Here is a 15934-nt window from a genome sequence, read left to right on the forward strand (position 1 = left end):
AGCTTCCATGGTGGCAAATTTGTTTTTAAATTATTTTTTAATGGAAATAATGGATTTTTTAATGCTTTTTGTCTATATACTGAAAGGTTTACATTCTTTTCATGGATACATGAATGTACCTATAAACAAAAATGTTTAAAGAAGGGATAAGAGAAGGTGATTTATTGATGAGGGAATTCTTCCTTTTAGTTAATTTTGTGCTTTTTTTCCTTACTGGTGTATTTTAGACCAACCATCCTTCTTAAGCTCCTTCTATTGTCAGTTGAGCAAGACCTTTCCTGAGTTTGCTTCCGAGAAGCCATTTGCTTTGCATGTTTTCAGTCATGTTTTGGTGAAGGCAGTGTGCATCTCTTTCAGAGGCCAACCACAATCCGCAGTATGCTTGAGCTAGGCAGTAGGGAGGGCCAAAGTGGCTGCACTACCATCTCTCGGCATCTGACACCCCGAGGAAGGTGACTGTGACTTTTCTCATTTTCTTATGTGACTCTCTAAGTGGAGCAGATGGCAACATGGATTTTCTTTTTGTTTTTCTGCTCTTTGCTCAAACCAATATGTTTTCCTATTTCTACAAATAAAGTGGTTAAGTTAAAGAACAGCCCCAGAGATGAAACAGGGACGTAATTCTGATGACTTTTGTGGTCAGTTGTGACTGGCATTGAAAGGGAGTTGGCTGTGGAGCCCTTTTTAGGGTGTTCTGACATTTGAGTTGTGATATCAGTTGAGGTAGATGCGGATGTTAATGTCACTATATCTGGTGATAATCTTGGTTTAAAGTGATTTTGTTGATAAGAGATGGGTGTCTTTGAGTAACCTTAGAACAAGCTTAGAGTCTTGTAGTATTGTATAAGCTGGTATCTCTGATGCAGGTATACAAAGTGAGAGAAATGCAGAATTGTGTGTTTTGAACAGTAAATTCACAAATAGCAATTAAAAAATGTGATTTGCACTGATTGGTATCTGGCTTGTCCAGACATTGGTTGGCAAATACAGTCTACATTTTTCTCTTCTGGCCTGGTGAAAAAAACAAACAAACAAAAAACAACAATATTAACACGAGCTGGAAGGTTGTATTTGGCCTGAAGGGCTGAATAGCTTTCAGCCTATTTTGAGATGTGTTGGTAAGTCTGTGTCATTTTCAATATTTAAATTTCTTTAAAAGCAAAGAGTCCAGTTTGGGGTCACAGATTTCTTGCATTATATACTGTGGTTGGGATTTATCTTGTCTAATTTTAGGCTTCTAAAAGTTAGGCATCAAAGCTTTCTCTCTCTCTAGTGTACAATGAGAGTTAGGCTGCTTCAGAAGACAATTCATTCCACCTCTTTTAGGATAGTTTAGGTCCTGATGACCTCCTACATCCTTCCTCTCTTTAGAGAGATGGTAGAGCAGGTGATTCATGTAAGCGCAAATTCAAATCAACTACAGTGTGAAGTCTATGGCTGAACTAACCCCTCTCAATTCCCTTTACAGTCCATGCAAAGCATAAGCATTTTAGGCATGATTCATCCCACCTGTTTAAGATAACAATTTCTGAATGAGATGCCATTTTCTCCACTGAGTAGACTAAGGAAGACTAGTATGTGCAGAGACACTGACTTTGGAGACTGATAATTATTAAGTGGAATCTTTTCTAAGTACCTAACTTTTATCTAATTCAAGTTAGGAGAACTCAACCTGATTTTCTATGGAAATATAAAGAAAGATCATAAAGTTACACTTAATCTGAGATGAGAACCAAGATAATGTGAAATTGGCCCAAGCATGTATTATCTGCCAGAGCAATTTGAGCATATGTTGAAAAATGTATTTGAGCCCTTCGGTAAACTGTTAAGAATCAGCTGGACTGTTATTTTTTTATCATGTCAAAACCTCATTGGAATAAATAAATAAATAAATAAACCTATGCCTTCTTACAAATAAACAACGAATTATCATTAGAGTTAATGTTTTACTACCATACAAAGATGAATTTTATGATAGGTATGGGAAATATACCACATCTTTTCTGTGTCTGACCACCTCTGAATCAAAAATCCAGTTTCTTTCTAAACTGCATGGTAAGGCCATATTATATTCCTTTCTGGTGAGATCTGAGATAGCCTAGCAAGACATGAATTAGTATCAATAATAAAAATTAAAAATTTCTGCTTGTCTTGATTTAAAAATGTACATTTTTTTAATGATTAAAAATGTTTTACCATTTAATTCCATTTTTTTTTTATCTTTTTTTCTGTGTGTGTGAACAATTTTTAAATACAAATAAGAAGTAAAATTTCTCTAAGGTGATCTTTCAATACAGAAAAAAAAATTGTACAAACTCCTTAGCTTATCTCTACCCAGGCTATATCTGTCTGTGCAGGATACTTTTTGGCTTAAAAGTTAGTATTTCAAGAACCTTGATAGAGTTTTGCAGTACTAGACCCTTTTTCTGTTCAAGGGATTCATTTTGGCAGTTTTAAGGAGGTCTGTCAGCCCTAGTAATGATGCTGGATATTTGGAACAAATAATACTTGAACAGGCATTTTCTTTTTTTTTTTTTTTCTTTTTTTTTTTTTTTCTGTTTTGTTTTTGTTTCTTATAAATCTTCTTGTGTATGTGAGCTCTTCCCTCCAATTTGAACACAAGAATGAAAGGATGTCTCCCATGTGCAAACGAACAGGAAAGCTTCATACTAATATTTGTAAATATTACTTCTCCATTTGCATCCATAGTACAACAGTACTAATCATCATTAATTTCTATTTATTTATTAATTTATTTATTTTACCTTAATGTGATGACTTAAATAGCTTTATATTTGATTCCCCAAGTAGGTGTAATTTACCTCCTTCATCTGTATCAAACATTTTGGCATTTCAGTTATGATGTAGTTTGGGATAATATGAGGAAAGGTCTAGAGATTTGTTTTCCTCATTTCTTTGTTTTAAAGTGAAAGATTCTGTGGCTGAGGTTGTTCTTGGTTTTGTTGTCTTTTGTTTGTTTTTGTTTTGTTTTGTTAATTCTTATGAACAGAAGTCTTGTTAGGTGCTTACACATCCCTGGTACCTTTAAACCAACCATCACTCTTTACATTTTTAGTAGAAAAGGGCCTAGTTGCTTGGGCCATGTATATGTACAACTAAGTACCTATTGCTTTAAAAGTAGATACGGAACTAAAAGCTCTAATTTTTCTTCCCACTCGTTAATCCTTTAACATGGACCAATAAACAGAGATTAAGGAATTAATCTCACAACAAGGAAATTATATATTACAATGGTCAGTTGGGGTTAGACCTCTTTTAGTCTTCTCTTATTTTCATATCTCTGTGTTGTTTTTCTGCTAAAGATATTTCATTGGAATGCTTTAGTAAAGCTGTGCATTGGCAGAAGTCTCCAGAATAATCTGTCAATAGAAGAATTAGTTTTATTTTGTTCTCAAAAAACAAGAGTGTTACCTCACTTCACAATTGGAGATAGCAAGACATGGAGTCAAATGTCTTACCAGATCACCTATCAGGTATTTTGCAGACTTAAGGAAGATTTTGGAAGACTGGACTTCTATGTCAGCTCTTTGGCCCATGAGATTTGAATTGATCTTTCAAGTTACCAGAACTGTTATTTAAAGAACATGGTGCTCCACATAGATTTAAAATCTGTAGAGCAGAAGGGCAGTATGTGAATCATGACTTTGACTGAACTTGCAAAAAATATGAAGGAACAAAACAAAACAAAATGAAACAAACAAAGAAAAAAAAATCACAAAACAAAGCAAACACGGAGTGATACGTAACAATTAATAACCAATATCATGTGTATGATATTATGCAATGCCACTGTAGCTATAAATGTGATGTGAATGAGACCATGACATATAACCAATAATAGCTGTTTGATTTTGGATACGGCAACTGCATAGGGAAGCTGTGGCATCTTGACCACAGGAAATCCATGACTGTTAATGCTAGTGAAATTTTCAGAGCAGAGAGATTCACAGAATAATTTGACTTCAGAAAGAAGTTGCAAAGTTGGAAGTGAAGCTAATTGTTAATGACGTAAACCTGGCCCTCTTGAATTCAATACCCATTTTACTATTGGTTTCACTTTAGGGAAGAAGTTCACCTCCAGGTTGTCATGGAAAACATGGGCACTAGCTGTTGGAGGAAAGAAATCAAAGAAAAGATAGGGAAATGGGTTACAGACAAGCCAAACAGGAAGGTAAGGAAAGTGGATATCTGCAGGAAGTGAGTACTGCAGTGATTGTTTTAAACTAGTAATAAAGTTGTTTCTCATAGTCAAGGTTGAAAAGAGGAGCTTTCATAGTGCCAGTGTTACTACAGTCACTTAAACAATGACACAAGTAAAAAGTATCTTGAATTTTTATTTCATATACTTTCATTATTTGTAAGGAAAGTGAAAAGGGAATTTATTCATGACTGTAATGCTTGGAACTGGCAATCATGCTGCAGGGCTCCAGTACAGAATTTGCATTGCGGATGCCTGTTCCCATGGGAAACCTGCTGAATACTGAACTCATTTCAGAGGTCCTTGTAGCTTTCAGTAACTCACCCAGCTGGGCCAGAACCACCACTGAACACACAGGATTCTTTATAAACAGTTCCTATGTTTGAGTGCCATCCAGGATCCTTGCATCATACTCATTTTTGATCTCTCTTTTTTTTTTTTTTTTTTTTTAAGTGGTCAGCTTTTAAACCTGATATCAAAGGTCTGTCCAGAACACATAAAGCATAAGGTCACCTCATGTAATACTTTTTCTGCATCAGTGGTGAAGTATTAATTCAGAAAAAAAGATACATTAATCCTACAGTATCATATATGAGAGGCAAATTGTCTTCTCATTATGCCTACTCCTGTTTTCCAGTAGTTGACATGGTCAACCTCTGAAGCCTTAGGCTCCCTGTCTATCCCTGTCAAAACTCTGGGTCATAAAAAGACACCTTTGTCATGGTGTCCTTCTGTCTGTCTTTTTATTATTATTTTATTTTAAATCTCACCCTCTTTATTTTCACTGGATGTCCCCTTTCCTTGTTCCAGAAATAATCAGATTATCTGTTCTCTTCAGCTTGCAGGGTCTACTTGAAGGCCCATTTAAGTCGATAGTTTCTTTCCTCTGACATCAGTGAGGTCTGGATGAGGCCCAAAATGAACATGATTTGACTCAGTTTGATAGGATAGATATTAACTATACTGATTGCTACTGGAAACAAATTTCTGAGCCTCTCACTCTAAGAGCCAACCACAATAATTTTAATTATACAAAAGGAAGTATTTCTTGTGTAAAAACATTCCAACTACTTCCATTTCTTTCAAGCTACTTCAAAAGTGGGCAGAACTACAAAGTAGTATTGAAAGCTCAGGATGGGGTGGAGGGGTATTTCCCTTCCTCTGAAATTCCTCCCCCATATATGCATACTGTTAAACCATCCCTAGCAGGGATTACTTTTATCTCCAGCTCATGAAGAAATTTATGAAGAGCTTTTCGCTTTTGTCCTTGGAATACACCACGTTGTGCAAAATGGCATGTGAAATATTTTCTTGAAAAAGGAGGTTGAACGGTTCCCGTCATGTGCTTTCTTTGTCCTTCCTTTGCCAGTGTCAAAGTTCTTGTTGTGCAGGAATATAGGGCACCTGCATCTATGTTCAAGTAGTTGAAAGAAAGTGAGAGCTCTGTTGAAGATCACCAAGCTACTGGAGATGTACCCAGAACTGCTAAATTGCATACCCTGCATGTAAGGTGAGTAAATGCAGCAAATTTAACCTTTTTCTGTTTATAGCTACGCCAGTACCTTTTACTGAAAGTTTGTATCATCTGTGAATCTGAGAATCTTAGTGGCAATAGCCATACTAGTTTGATCTGGAGGACTGTATTTCAACACATAAGGGAAATGAAGAAAGTTAATTTTTCTATATCAGCTGATCTGTAAGTCTTTCTGTCCATACTAATAGCAGCTGTGATCCAGTGTTTGCAGTGCTTAAGCAGGGGTTCAGGATACACAAATTCAATTGTGGGAAAGACCAACAGACCCTCCAACAGATCACACAACATGTAACAGTACAAAACCTTACCTCAGTTCCCTTTCTGCTCGATGGTGCTCCGGTTGAGCTGTGAGCTAGAACAGGCATTACTTTGTCATTCAGGGATTGCCTCTACCTATCGTGGTGTGACTCCAGTCTCTGTTGGACTTCTGAAAATTACCCTTCCTTTTTCTCTCATTTGTGCTTTCACAGCAATGTATGTGAAGAGGGAAGCAGGAAAGAGTTGTTTTTGTTTCTTCTTTATATTTTATTTTTATTTATTTTGTTCCTTCTCCTCTTGCATCTACTTTTTTTTTTTTTATGTGTATTTTTATGGATAGCAAAAATAGTAATGGGGTTGAGGATTATTTTCCTGAGAAGATGTTTGACTCATCATCTCTAAGCACACTATCAAAACAGTTTCTACTCTGTGGATTGCAGAAATTCCTAATGATACAGATAATTTCAACAAATCTACTCATCTTCTTTGATTAGAATCCTACTTCTTTGTACTCACACAGACCCAGAACAATGCTATCACCTTATCTTTCATTTTTCACAATTTCAAAGGATTTGACAAAATTTAAGCAACCAAGCATCTTTCCCACCTCTGCCTTGGGAGGTGGGAAAATCTGGGGATGTGGTGTTATCCCAGTCTCTCCCTCTTTCCCGTGTACCATGAGAATGCCTCACTTCTTCTCACTGGTAGAAGGAGTAAACTCTTTGCAAGGTAAGCATACTACCTTCTCTATCATTCTCTTTCACTTCTGAATGAAACACAGATCTGGAGGCAGCTAAAAAAGCAAAGGCAGACCTGCAATGTCAAAGGCAGCTATAAGAGGTTGAAGTGCTGGCAGGAAGGCTGGAAGAAGGAGCTGAGTATTTGAGAGAAAATGGCTACACCATGAGGCTGGTAGATATTCCCTCTGTCCTTTCTCCCATGAAACTAGAGGAGAGGTATCAAAATGGGCTAGTATGGAGGAAAATATGCCACTATGAGTGCAGGAATAGCTTGCTGCAGTTCTGGAGGTCAATATTCAACATACATAAGCACAGACAAGCTGTGATTTCCTAAGGTAATGAAGGAAGAGGGGAAAACAGAACCCAAATGTCTTGACTCTTACGACACTGCTAGACATGACTAGTCATTCTAAATCCTCTCCTCTGCCAAAACAAACTGAATACTCTGGCCTCTTAAATATATTCTCCTATAGTGATAATATTTTCTGCAGATAAGAGTGCCATATGCATTATATATGAAGCTAGAACAGTCAATAGTCTATTCATGCTTTCCTTCCTCTTCGCTATATGAGACAACTTTAAGAAAACAATCTTGATGTGTAAGTGAAAATTAAGAGAGATATAAAGAGAAGAACTACATAATACAAGCACAGGGGTATTGGTTCAAGGGAAGGTTTTGCCCCTGAGAAGCAGCTGGTGCCTTACTTTCCTTCAGAAAAAAAAACACTCCCACTTACACTTTTCAGTTTTAGTCTTTGGGCTGTAACAAAGCTCCCTGTCATTATATTGTATTGCCAAATACCTGTACTGTAATAGAAGGAAAGATCCACACCAACAGGGATGGAATACAAGCATGGACTAAGGGGGTTGTTTTGCATAAAGAAAATAAATGTAAACATTTTCAGAAGGGAAATGTAGATAAAGAAATACATATTTTTTTGAGGCCAAGCAGGTGAGCTGAGATAGACTCAGGAGGGGGACTTTGCTCTTTCCTGTCTCATGCTCAGTGCCTGCACATGAGATACAAAGAGGAGGATACAGCCATAACTTTCCCTGGAAATTCACTTGAAGAAGGAATGACCACCTCTGCAAGCTCAGAGGGGATTTTCATTTCCGACCAGATGTTTGGGTATCAGACCAATGTACAAATCTACATCTAAACACTATTGCAGATGACCAAAGGAACCCTGCCAGGTCTGGTGGGATCTTGGGTCTCTATTACTCCCCAGCACTCTTATTACAGGGGACTTGAGATCACAGAAATTCCCAGAAATTTTATATGACTGGGTGGCATGTTTAAGTGATGTTCCCTGAAATTAATTATTTCTGTTAGACATTTAATTTTATTCTTAAGCTTTCAAGACTGATTTATTTTCCAGCTCTAGTTAAGGACTGAGGGATGAAAATAAATAGGATGGGATTTTGGAACCTAAATCAAAATTACAATCTCAATAAATCCCGGTTAGGTGACCTTCAATCACACGTTGAGAGAGCCGTAGGAGCTGGTCAGAGCTGTAGGAGCATGTGTTACAGGATCATTCTTTGGCACGGAGGCTAGTGAACACGACAAGGCTGCCATCCATGTTATATGATTTCAGAACAGCCTAGCTGCATCAAAATTGCTTATTGGATCTGGGTTCTAGCCTGTGCTAAGTCCCAGATTGTGCCTTGTAATTATTGGAGAAAATGCTAGTTGGCCCCAGGCCTAAGCAGTGACCTTTTAACAATGTCGTGGTGTGCATAACCATGTTTGTGAGCCATTTTTATTTATTTATTTATTTAGAACCAGGTAACCATATCTGTGAGCTTGACATGGTTGAATTTACTTGTAAAACTTTAATCCTAAACTCCAAAGACACTTCCAATTTAGGCTGAAAGTTTTTCTTACCATCCCAAAACATTGTCTTCTTGATATGGGCTCGCAGAATTGAATCCATAAATTAGTTCTAAGAAAAAATAGAGTTGGGATTCAGTCTGGGTTTGAGATATCTACATTTAAGAGTTTTGATTTAAATAACTGTATGTTGATGATATAAATGTTGATAACTGAATAGAGTCTGGGCAACAATTCAATTTAACAAGTTTTGGTGTCTGTTTTGGGGATAAGTGAATACTTCTCTAGGTTCCCCTGACCACACTGACCAAGGGTCTGATTCAGTTGTCCACACATAGATGTCTAGTGCCACTTAAACTTGACTCTGGACATGAAACCCGGTCTGCAGCTGTCATTACAGAAAGGCACTTTCTGACTGTCTTCTATGTCATTCTCTCATCTTTCAAGCCAGTGCCATAAGGAATAAGTCATACTCAGCAGGACATAAGGCTTACTCAGGACCCTTAGTTTATGCCTCAGTACTAAGGCTTCTGAAATGCATTAAATGTCAGTGTGGGAGCATCTGAACCCTGCATATCTCTCGACTATAATGGCAGATTATATTCCCTGCGCACATGCAGACACCTCATAAAGAAACTTTCCTGTAGATGTCTTATGCCTGAACTGAAGCCTACCCTACAGGCTGCTCTTTGATAGCCTTGACCCTGTGGGTGTTCTGAGATCACACTTAATGTGTTGGCCTCATCAAAAATGAAGTGACTGATTTTTGTGGTAGTTCATGATGGCAGTAATATGGTCATCTGGTAGAGTTAGTGTCATTCAGTTTTTGGAAGACTGTCACTGGGAAACTCTTGGTTGAGCAGAGGGATGGTCTCCACACCTTCTTCTTCTGATCTTCCACTGCATGGAAATGCAACCAAACAGCAAAAACAACCAAACCTCAACAAGATGCCTTGAGAGAGTACAAAATACCTACTTCTTATAGAAATATTTGTAGAAAATGTAATTCTCGTCAGCCCTAAGACAGCCTGCGCCTTTGCCTTAGATTACAGTGAGTATGACATGGTGGCAGCAAGGAGAGTGAAACTGAGGAACAGAGGAGCTGTGAAGGAGTAAAATGTAGGGAGATGTTTCTTGAGTGGCTTGGCTTGCTGTCTGCTCAGTTTGTGTCCCATGGCATCCCATGGGACTCCCATCCTCTTGGGCAAGGATGCCTTTCCTGTCATCCTTACTCAGGCTCTAGTAGGGCACTCACAAAGGTTGAAGAGAGGAGGAAAGTTTCAGCAATGCCTTGTTGTTGTAGGTATATTTTAACCCAATGACTGTTTGAACAAAATATTCAGATTCCATTAATGTTTTGGAAATACCCATTTATAATGTGTTCCATGTATACCCATTTATAATGTGTTCTGATTCTGGAGACGTGGTTCCCTACAGTGCCCCAGCATCTACTTGCAGCCTAAGCTAGAATTGATAATCAGGTTTCTCAGGTTGGATGCAAAAAAGAAATAGTAGTAATGTTAAACAATTTAATAACCATTTAATACCTTAGCTTCCCCTGGCTCAGAGGAAGGAAGGGGCAAGCAGCTACAGTAGAACAAATGAAAACTGGCTCAATCTGATAGCTTTTCCATTCCCACAGGGAGCTGAATTGCTACACTGCCAACAGCAGATATTGTTTGGTGAGGCTATAAGCAGTGGGGCATCCTCCACAGATCTGAAACACACTGTGCCACCAGCATGACCTGGAGCTGTCTAAAGAAAAGTAAGAGATTCTCTGCTAGTTGGTTCAGTGTCAGTACAGCCAGTAAAATAACTATTTACGTGGAATTTTTGCAAGGTTTTTGCTCATTTTGTAGTAAACCAGACATTATTTGACATGGCTGGTGGAATTTCAAGTTCATAGTATCATAGAATGGCTTGGGTTGGAAGGGACATTAACGATCATCTAGTTCTTACCCCCCCTGCCATGGGCAGGGACACCTCCCACTAGATCAGGTTGTTCAAAGCCCCATCCAACTTAGCCTTGAAAACTTCCAGGGATGGAGTTCATAAGTTCATGCATAGGAAGAACCAATTGCTGCTGTGTTTATGAATAATGCCTTGTATGCAATTTCACTGAAGAGATTTCCCAGGCGCTGTCTGTTTAAGGGTTTTGGAGAACGTGTCTTAACGTTAACTCTGACACAGATACTCACTGTTGCGTTTTTCTCTTGTCTGGGACATGTTCTGTCACAATACTGAATTCCTCAACTAGACTAGCAGATAGGCTAATATATATATGCTCAGAGTTGGTGGAAAAAAATAAATCAAAAATAATATTTTATTTTTGTTTGTGTATGTTCCCCTTTGTGTGTGTCTGTGTGTAGAAAGTGAAGAAAAGGGTTTAATTTTGAGTTCCACATATCTCAGGGACTGGGAGTTTGACTTATGATTCAGATTTTATTTATTTATTTATTTATTTATTGGGGGGGAAGTGGGGGTTAGTCATAGAAATGATATAAAAATTCTTTATTTGATATAGTCAATCCAATTTATATGTAGCTGGTCTCCTGTCTCACTATTTGTGCAGTGGCTGTCAGTAATGAAAGTTAATGGACAGACATCCTTCAAGTGGTAGTACCAGGGACAAGTAAGAGAATCAGTAGGGAAGATAACCTCCAAATAACTCTACCCCATATTCCATATAACCCATTTTTCCATCTCCCTTCACCCTTCCAACAGAAACCATATACTTATCCTTAGTCCAACTAGCAGAGAAACTTTTCATTTTGCCCTGAAGCTCAACAGACCTGGCTAGCTTAGAGAAATAGATCAGACAACATTAAAAGCAAAAAAGTTGGCTTTACATGCAACAATGCTTTCCTACTTAACAAGCATAGCCCTGATCATGCAGGGAGACCCTTGCAGGCAGACTGCAGAATTCAAGTTGTAAATTAATATTTCAAATGAGCCAGACCCTTTCATTTTAATCAGAACCTCATTTTAATAAACTTATTGTGCCTAGAACAAACAATCCTTGTATGGCGTTGTAAACCCCCCTTACACTTCAAAACTGTCAAGGTACTCAGGGAAAATATTCATTAGACATTTCAGGAAGTTACCATGTATCTTTTACACCATGGCCTTATTCCAATTTCTTCCCTCTCTTTCCTTTGGTGTTTGAAAATTTTAAATCCCAGTGACAGTCAATTCCAGGTGTTCATTTCTGACTGGAGTGACAGCTTTGAACTCTGTGGAGGAAAACAATCCAGAAAAGGAAAGGTGAAAAAAAATAAAAATTAAAAAAAAAAAAGAAAGAAAAAATCTCTTGCTTAGGTTAGGTCGGGAACCTCTTGGCACTGTCCACATTCTTCTCCAGCACCTTGGCTTCTTGCTTCCCATCTGAAAAGGAACAGAAAAAAAAACAGATAATCAACCAACTCGGGTGCACTTTCACAATTTCTGTATAAAATTTCACTTAATGCAATTGTGGCGCCAGGGCTGGGCGTATGATGGTACCATTCAGAATATGTTTATATAACATGACTGCATGCCACTGTGATCCTTTAAATTCTTTTCTAAGAGCTTTACTCACTCCAGGTTCACTCATCCAAAACGCTTTATAATCTCAAATATCTCTGTTACTTTCACCTTTGAGCAGCAGGGCAGGAGAGAAGGGGGAAGGGGAATGGTAGAAAGAAGAGGGAAAATCTGTAGCTGGTGTGGGCACTGGGAGAGTTTTCTGTTTTTGCTCATTCTCAGGCTACCCCCCCCCCAAAAAAAAAAATTAAAAAAAAAAATAATCAAAGAAAGCTTTATTGTGAAATCTTTATTCTGTTCTTCCTTCTTTCTTTGTCCATCTGGCATCCCACAATGCATTTATCAGTGGTATCAGATAGGTTATAATGGTGTATTACAGGGCTATAATGGTGTAAACAAAGACATGTCAAGTAGATTTTGCTTAGGCAAAACAGTTCTTTATAAAGCATTTTTTTTTTAAATATGCATGCTCTTCCAAGCCTATTAATACAATGTCTACGCGTATATCCCAACATTTGACTCAGCTTGCATAATTTCTTCACAGTTTGCTTTAAAACAATATTATTGCCAGACATGAAAATAAGTGTGTCTGTTTCCAGCAAGAACAATGACGGTCTTTCATTTGGATGGTACATTGCTCAGTCATTTTAACCTAGGCTTGGGGATTAAGGGGTGCAGTTTCTCATCATATGTCAAAAAATACATTAGGCAAGTGAAAGATATTACACTGTGGGGTATGTTACTTATTTGTATAAACAGTTCTTATAGCAACAGCAGTGCTGTATAAATAAGAGTTTTGTAGGGTATGTTGCTGTTGTACATTATCCAAAAATTCATTTATGAATAAGGAAATACTTCCAACAGGTAGGTAGGAATGTGCTATTGTGTAACTGTGGCAAAGAAAAATAGAAAACTCCATCAGGATGTAAAGCATTATTCTTTCAGAGGGGTGCTGGTCATCTCCATGGATTTACTGGTTAAGGGAAAAGAGAGAGATCCAGTTACTCATTTTCCAAGCCTCTCCCCAAGTTGATTCAGCTTGTCTGGACTCAGTTTACCCATCCAAACAATCTGGCTTCTCTTGAGGACTGCAAAACTCGAATGTCAAGGGCAAAACAGTTGCTTCACTGAAAGGAACGGGAACATGAGCACTGGTTATTGTGGGGCCAAAGTTTTACCTCTTGTACAGAACAGAGCTCTTTTCTTATTGCTGCTCTTGTAGATGCTTATTTCACACTGAGGCATGGATTCCTCCCATGGAGTAAGCACACAGTGGTATTGCCATTAGGAGAATGGTTACTATCCATTCCTTATAGAAAATGTAGTGCATTCAGCCCTCTTAAGATTTACAATATTTCTAGATTAAAAGCACAGTATGGAGTTATGTACCTGCTGTCAGGATTTAGAGAAGACTTCTGGCTTTGTGTTTGTCATTAGTGTTAACTAGGACTTTGTAAAGCAAATAAAACTAGTACTAGGACTGAATAAATTTCCATACATTTCTAACTCATATATGTATATATGTATTCTCAAATTGTCAATATACACTCTGAAATGTTCAAAAGAAGAAAATCCCCTACATTTTTGGTTCAACCTGACATTTTTTGTTTTATTTTTTTGCTCATAAAAATTTACAAAAATAGGAAAAAAAGTATATAAATTTGTTTTGAAATGTATTAAACTAGCCAAATATACTTGTTAGATATTTGTTGTTTGTTTGTTTGTTTGTTTGAGGGGGAAGTTTTTCTGGAATCTCAAAATTGATCATGGAATGTGGAGTTATCATTTCCACAACTCAATTTACTATGAGGGATAACATATTTGAATTCACTGGGAATGGTCCTTTGAATATCTGTGTATCTGGATGTGCTGTGAACACGCTGAAAATAGTATGAACTTTAAATGCATGCCTTAATTCTTATCATAGTAGTGCAGGAAAAGAATATTTATTTCCATGCTGTTTTCTTCATGGGCTTTTTACTAACAAGTAAACACATCCAGTGATCATTCTGTGGATGTGTATGTTTTAATAGGCATTTTAATAAAGTAATGTAGAATATGTTTACTGCCATTCATTAAGAGTTTGATATCAAAATGTCTTACAACCTGTCTAAATTCATAATAACTGCATACTTGTGAATATTTTAGCTTTGCCTACAACCACCTTGGAGGTTTATCACATTATGCATAGAAAAATATTGTGGGAAAGCACAATAAATATAATCTCAGCAGCTATTCCCTTCAAAGACTTTCAGTTTTACGCATCTTGAATTCTAAATAGGTTTATTGCCAATTATACATGATGATGAAGCAGTAACATGGAGTATATGCCATATTTAAGAGACTCACACCAGCAGATGCTCTTGTAAATATATTTTGCTTCAAACCAAGAAATCAGTGTTGTGAAATCCCCCCAAAAGCTTACTGCTGCACTTTCTCAACTCAAAATGTGTAAGCATTCTTGCTGTTTGATGACTGATTCCTTATAAACTCTGGCCAAAAGCAACCACAACACAAAGATGCTTGTTTACGCCCAGTTTTGCCATATTGCAGTAGCACTGGAGGTGTGCACAAAGCTCAGGACCCAGTATGAAAACATCTTACATCCAACAAAAAAACAGTGTTAGAAATCACAAATAATCGGGCCAGAGGGGACATTGGGAGGGTCATCCAGTGTAACCCATCCTTCCTTGTCCTTCTTACAAGTAAATGGGGGGAACAGATTACCTGTTTTAGCTACTTTTTTTTTTTTTTTTTTTTTACATAGCAGATGACTAATACCATATTTCTTCCCTTCTCAGTCTTAAGTAAACCCCAATTTTGCCATCTTCTCTCCAGCGGTATGACACATTTTTGTTGTTCCTCTGGATGCTCTCCTGTCTCACCTCTTTTTTAAACCACTTTCCTCAATACTGAAGACTGAATTTCAAATGAAGCAGAGCAGAGCCAAAGGGCTGTTTCACAGGTTTTATTTAAATATACAGTGCAAATAAACACAATAAAAGAAGGAAGTATTTTCTACTTAAAATTACACATTTAGAGGTGAGACAGAGAGAAATTAAGGTTTTGGTCCTGTAGATGTAAAGGCTCTCAATTAACTTCACTAACTGGGATGACCTATGGGAGCTTCAGTTTGGTTAGCTCCAGGCGTGCACCTAAGTGTTGCTGCAGGCTTGAGATGTGAAAGACTTTCCCAGCCTCACACTGAAGTAAAGCTGTGAACAGAATCCAGCACTGCCTAGTCTTAATTCAGTACCTTAACCACAAAACCACAGTTCTTTTTCCTGTGGAAGAAAAGTTTTCAGGCTTTTCAGAAACAGAAAAAAAAATACCCACCTGCCTGTACAGAAAGTTCAGCTTGGTTTATCATGATGATTTCACAATTTGGTTTCACTGTTGTTCGCATAGCTGGAAAAACAAAAACTAGCACCCTAAGGTCTGTGATAATTTTGAATGTGTTCTTCCATAATGTCTCTCTTCTTTGTGACTTGGCCCAAGGATCTCAATATCCACATTTACAAGTGTTCTAATGGATTAAATGATTTTGAGGATTTTGACTGTTGGTAAAATTTTTAATTGACTCCTCACCACCTGTGATTAGCAACTGAGCAACCACCTCAGCACAAGCCCTACATCTCATTATTCATCCAGATTTCCTTTAAGAAAGAAATCTCATTTCCTTTCACAAGACTTGGAAAAACTGATTTTAGGCCTGTAAAAGTATATGAATTTCTGTGCTAACAGCTGAAACTCAGAGAAGTTTTGATTCTGAAAAACATACATTGCCATACCTAAACATATATTTAACTAAGTATAGACAGGAATGA

The 15934-nt window shown here is 37.5% G+C and overlaps 1 long non-coding RNA gene across 1 annotated transcript in view; it reads left to right on the top strand.

Moving 5' to 3' along the window:
* The first annotated feature begins 5153 nt into the window (after positions 1-5153).
* The window catches only part of LOC136789730 (uncharacterized), an 81162-nt gene continuing 70381 nt past the window's right edge, over positions 5154-15934 (top strand). The window contains exon 1 of the long non-coding RNA XR_010828659.1: positions 5154-5729. This is a non-coding gene — a long non-coding RNA (uncharacterized lncRNA). The remainder of the gene's footprint in view (positions 5730-15934) is intronic.

This window comes from Anser cygnoides, chromosome 1 (assembly GCF_040182565.1).
Source record: "Anser cygnoides isolate HZ-2024a breed goose chromosome 1, Taihu_goose_T2T_genome, whole genome shotgun sequence".
Classification (NCBI taxonomy): domain Eukaryota; kingdom Metazoa; phylum Chordata; class Aves; order Anseriformes; family Anatidae; genus Anser; species Anser cygnoides.